This window comes from Chrysemys picta, chromosome 2, assembly GCF_011386835.1.
Source record: "Chrysemys picta bellii isolate R12L10 chromosome 2, ASM1138683v2, whole genome shotgun sequence".
NCBI lineage: Eukaryota > Metazoa > Chordata > Testudines > Emydidae > Chrysemys > Chrysemys picta.
Window position 1 is genome coordinate 49,151,666 of NC_088792.1, and position 6,000 is coordinate 49,157,665.

Sequence of the window (6,000 nt, forward strand, 5' to 3'; positions counted from 1 at the left end):
CTGAGCAGTGCAGTCCTTTGGAAAGTTGCTTAAAAACAACTGGCTACAGATTCTTCTGAATTGGGATACACCCTGTAATATGGAAAGGTTGATTTACCAAAAAAGTCTAGATGAAAAAGAGTTAAAAATAAAATACACCGGTTTTGAACATGGGAGGAGGGGAGGGGTGTCTCTTTTTCAAATGAATAAGTCTAAGTGAGTGTTTCACAAACTAAGTGTGTATTTTAAGAGGCCAGAAATAATTGTTCATCTCATTTTTAAAGATGAATGTATGGAATTCATGAAATAATTAATTGAGACCAATTTAATATGTAAATAAAGGTCAGTCCCATTTTTGTGGGATCAGGCTCATTTGTGGAGGCAGTTTGCGGTCAAACTCAAGCCTCAATCAAGCAGTTTGTAGGATCTCATCAGGTTCTTACAATACGGAGAATAAAAAGTAGGTATTTATTTTTCAAAATAATAGTCTAATAGCCTTCCAGATCCCTTTTACATAATTTCAAAGTCATCAGCTAACTGAAAGTTTTCATGTTCATGTAACTTCCACTTTAAATATAAAAAGAAGCGTATCATAATTCAACTCTTATTGCATTTTTTTGGCATGAAGAGCTTGACTGGTAAGGCCAGAACTATGGCCTGTCAAAGCTAATTGGGACACCACCAAAAGAAGTGGGATGGGAGGAGCTAAAAGCTGATGGCTGTCTATTGAGGAACCAAAAGCATTCTTTCAGTGGTGATAAATCACAGAAAGAATCAGTTCACATTGTCCATAAGAGAATCCACCTATAAAAGCAAGTCAACCCATAACTTGCATGAGATAGGGTGTGAGCTGAAAGTTTTCTTCACAGAACGGTGCTAATGCCTTTGCCTTGTAGCTGAGTGATTCATTCCACACAGTCTGTCCCTCCCTTCCTCCTTCCCTCCCTCCCTGCACCCCCCTCCTATGCAAAAATAGAAAAATGAAACCAGCTTCCACGCATCATGAAACTTGCCAGCATTCCCTTTCCTTAAAAGGGATGTAAATTGTACATTGGCCAGCAGATCTGGCTCCAGATGTGTGTGCATGCATGTGTGTGGTTTTTTTTCTTTTAGTCAACGTGGATGAGTGCTATGCAACTCCGAGGGTTCAAAGAAAACTATGCCCGATAAATCCAGGAAACTTCTGCAGGATATTAACTCCCTAAATTTAAAAAAAAAAAAAGATAAATTCAAAGAACTCAATCTTGAAACGTACCAACCACCTCCTGCAAAGATACTTTTGGACTTTAATGCCAGCTCAGTATGCTTGGCCCCTGAAGTGGGCAGTGGGAAGCTGAGGAGAGACAGCTGATAAATTACCTACTTAACATCCACTATTATAGCAGCAAGTAGGGGCCAGGAGGATGAACTGCCAGGGAAACCCTGCTTCATCCATGCAGCCTTGATGGTACAGTGTTGGCAACCCTATCCTCAGCCTTCCTTCTGTATTTCTGTGTAGCCCCTACAGCTGCCTCCTGTTCCCCCAGTGCCCTGCACTCCATTCATCCCATCCACTGTTCAGTGTCTCTGTTGCTCATCACATCGCGTGCCCTGTCTAACCCCCTGAACCATGGAGTGGCAGCCATTTTGCCTGTGGGCATGGCTTCAGTCTCTTTGAAAACAGTGAGCGGTGGGAACCAAATTTTCTAAGGGCAGGCTCACTCCCACATGGAGGTAGACTGTGGGGTAATGGGGGCCATCTTGCAGGCATCAGTCCCATTGACAGTGAGACCAGATAGTGGTCATTTTGCATAAGGGAAATGTGTGTGAGTTGGCAACCTTTCATCGTGTTTTCTTGACACAGGTGAAAAAACACCCCCAAATCACTGGAGTTACAATAAAATCACAAGAGCTGGCAATCCTGGTGTTATCAAATGGCTGATACTTAGTAGATATGGTATATACACATGCACATTTTTATGCCCTGAGGCTATACTCACTGCATATAAGCCCTGCAGTTTGCTGAGTGGTAAGACACATACATATGCTACAGTACAGGTGGGCTCTGTCAGAGGTGACTTACAAAGCTCGTGTGCCTATTAATAGTGCTTATGAATATTCATTGAATTGTTTTACTTTATATAAATTGCTAGACTATGTTCAAGTATAATCTTTGCCTGTAGAGCTTTATCTTTAGAGTTATTTAGCATCCACACTGGGAGCTGTAGCTGCTCAGAATGGGCTTGACATTCAGAGCTGCTCAGTTCTCTCTGTGTGCCTTCCTTGCGTGCATTTGCACGCACAAAACATCTCAAACCTATAGCGAGTATGTTAGAAAGCCAAATATTTTGAGTAACACCCTCTGGGTTCCATTGGCGAGTTGGGACTCCAGATTTCCCTTTAAATAGCTTTTAATGTTCTGCTGAGTAAATCTAATATCACAAGTTGTATCAGAGCGTATTCACATGGAAGAATGTAACTGTTTTAAGGGTCTATCAGATAAATAATCAGGCCTTAGTGACACACAGGCTATGGGACTGAACAACTAATGGACCAGCGCTTAACTGCTGTTTTCACAGAAAGGTGGACTAGAGGGCTACCCCAGGTGCTAGGCCTCAGGAATTAAATGGGTCACGATACCCTGGTACAATTCCCTCGGACAGTCTCTCTGAGCTCAGTTAGGAACTGTTGTGTTGATCTTTTGTTGCAGCTGTTCCAGTTATTGTGCCTACAGTGTTCTCAGCCTTCCCTTTTTGCCAGCCCTAGTAAATAATCTGTTTGGAGCTGTACATGTGAGTGTTAATGGAAACCCACCTAGCACTGCAGGACCCAGTGGCTGAAGCACCTGTATTGCTTGTCTGAGTCACAGTATACATCAGGGGTAGTCAACAGGTGGACCATGGGCCAAATCCGGACTGCCAGATGCTTTTGAACAGACCCCAAAATCTTTTTATTTACTTACTATCATCACTATTATTTTTAAATTTTCTTCTCTGGAGTCTGGACCATGACTACAGCTTGACTAAGAAATTTGGACCTGGACAAAAATAACTGACTACCCCGGTTTACATGGTGCCACCACACATCTGAAAGGATCTGGTGTACCACAGCATGCTGGCAACCCCATCAGGTGGGGGGCTGTGATGGGGTGTATAAATCCCACATGGACAAGCAAGGTGCCAGAGAGGCCCTGGTAGTAGGGCTAGCCCTGCCCCTCCAGCCCTGTATATCTTGTGTGATAGGGAGGCGGCCTTTGAAAGGGAGGAAGCTGCAGACAGCAGGGCCAGGGGAGGAGCAGGATTGCTCTAAGCAGTACACTGCAGGAGTGACTCCTGACGCTTTGGAGAGAACTCCTAACCAGGGGACCGCCACCCTGACCCTGAGGAGAGTACAGCTGATGTTCAGGGTATGATGGACGTTGAATCTGATTCAGAGGCCCAGTCAGAGTGATTTCTCCAACCCAGCCCTCCCATGTTGGTGCTGGATTGTTGGACGCACCGTGAGATCAGAGTTTATTGAACAATCTCCATTACTGAGTTAGTCAAGTTAGAAACAATACACAGGAGACATTGAACTGAAAGAATGTAACCACTCCAATGGTCTAAGAGGTAAATAATATCTGAATGCATATTTGGATAACATTTACAATACAAGTGACCATAATGATGAAAAGAACCACTAAGGTTGTCATATCAACTGCTGTGAATGTAGGGGGTAATAATAAATAAAGTTTAAAAGGATTGGAAATTAAATCATAACAAAAACGTTCAGAAAAACATAACGTAATGATTGACTGATATTTTGCACTGCTGTAAAGAATGTGTAGTCCAATATCTTATGGCTCAGCCCCAAATTATAAGACTCCATCAGCCCACACCGAGATATTGAAGCCAGTAGTATTGTGTTAGATGTTTCATACTATCCTTTTGTGTTATACTGCTGAGGTGCTGTTCCTTTAAGACAGCAGTCAACTCCCGTTCGCTGAGCTAAGAGCTGTTAAACACTGTGAATCCAGAAATATTCTCTCTGAATTTTGGGCAAAGGTTCAGGTCACTCCTTATTTCAATAATGATTCTTTGCACATTATAGAGCATTTTCTTTCAAAGATCTCAAAGTGCTTTATGAAGGTACATAACTTTTCTGTGCCTTAGTTACCTCCATCTATAAAATAGGAAAATTAAAGGCCTAAATGTTCAGCTATTTGCTACTATTGGGTCCCTCAGTGATTTGGCGTCAAGTTTTGGACATCAAAAATTAATGGACATTTTGGGACTAGTCAATAATACAAGTTTTCTAATGTCAATAATAGGGCCCAGGTCTCTGTCAGCTCCATTTTCAATCAACTAGATGGATGTCTATAAAATCTGAACCAGTTCACCCATTCCTAAACCTCGTTGTATTTTTGTCTAATTTATTCATTCACATGCACTGAGAAGGTTCCCAGTCCTTGCAAACAAAATGCCTGCTGAGGTCAATGGGAGCTTTCTCCAGGTAATGACTGAAACTGTGGGCTGGAAACTAGACAGTAACTCAGGTGAGAGAAAACACAGCCCTGTTCAGAAGCCTAGAGAAAATGTAATCAAAGTAAATGAAAACTTTAAAACAAGGGAAATGATTTTGAAAGCAAGAAAGAAGAACTTCAGAAAATATCTGCTCTTTCAGACTGGTCTAGAAGCAAAATCAAATTTTAAAAAATTAAGTGCTTTTGGGTTTACAAAGGCCACCAAGGTATAACATTTTGTACTGATTTTGTGACCTATATAACCCTGGCAAAGAGCCCTGGAGGCTCATCCGAAAAGAAATCCAGACCCATCTCTCTCTCTCTCTCTCTCTCCATTCAATAACTTCCATTTCATTTGCAGTTCAGGAAAGCTCAATCCTTGCTTTCTAATTCAAGTGCAGAAAGTTAAATGTTATCACACCACTGATTAAGCCTGGTCCATTAACTAAATGCTGTGTAAGCCCTTAAAAGTGTTCTACAGTCAGAGAAAGGAGCAAAGAATCACATGAAGATAATCTGACTCGTCATGAACTGCGCTGTAGTGCAGCTGATCTCTCCCAATACTGGCCTCCGCATTCTTCCAATGCTTTCCCTTCCCTTCCCTCCCTCCCCGACTCCTTCACAATTTTCCCATCTGTTATCTCTATTACTCGCTTTTCTCTTGCATTTATTCCTGTATTATAGCCAGTGTAAACCAATTGCCCAGTGACTCTCTTCATGGCCCCTCTTAACCACATTGGGCTAGATTGCCCTGTGAGGAAATGTGCATGCAACAAACCCACCTTTTGTACATTGACTCCCTTCTATGTGGAAAGGGGATCAGCCACCTCCATAGAAATATTCCCACCAGACCCTGTGGAGAGCTCTCTGCAGCGTCCAGGAGTTGCTAATGGGGAGAGGAATGAGCTGGGGCCCCAGACAGGGCAGGGAAGACCCATAACATACTCTAGCCCAATAGGGAATCCTCTTAGAAAGTAATACAGCCCAGGCTAGTATGCACTTTCGAGCACAGCCCACTCCATGCCTTGAAGGACTGGCTCAAGGGATGGTAGCCAGCAGGGAAGCCATACCAGTATGGCTCCACTGTGCTTACAAGGCGACAGGGAGCCTTGAGATATAGGCCTGAGCCTCCAGCAATTCCTATTAGCTCTACTGGCTTTGGGGTCTGACCTTGATTCCATTTAAAGGTCAAAATGAGTCCCCAACAGAACAACCTGGAAAGAACTCCATTCAGGGAGCGCCGACACATTCCTCTCCCTGGCTTTGCTGCCTCCACAAGTTTTTACATGGGATTGAACAACCTGGCCCCATGGTTTCTGCAGAATTTTACTAAAGAGACCCTAGCTTGAGTGTTCTGCTGTTCACAACGGCAGGAGAATCACACAGGGACAGAGAAAACTCATCATAACTTATCTGAACCTTCTGAAGTGTCTTTCCCCGCCTTCTGCATGATTGTGCCCCTTCTCACAGGTTCCTAAAACCCACCACAGTTACCCAATAGTCTTTCTTTGGCTTCTGGTGACATTCCCAGAGTCTCACCA

The 6,000-nt window shown here is 43.1% G+C and overlaps 1 long non-coding RNA gene across 1 annotated transcript in view; it reads right to left on the reverse strand.

Annotated features, from left to right (window-relative positions):
* Nucleotides 1-5,352, reverse strand: part of LOC122172848 (uncharacterized) — a 106,889-nt gene extending 101,537 nt beyond the window's left edge. Inside the window, exon 1 of the long non-coding RNA XR_006173404.2 lies at nt 5,242-5,352. This is a non-coding gene — a long non-coding RNA (uncharacterized LOC122172848). The remainder of the gene's footprint in view (nt 1-5,241) is intronic.
* Between the last annotated feature and the right edge of the window lie 648 nt (nt 5,353-6,000).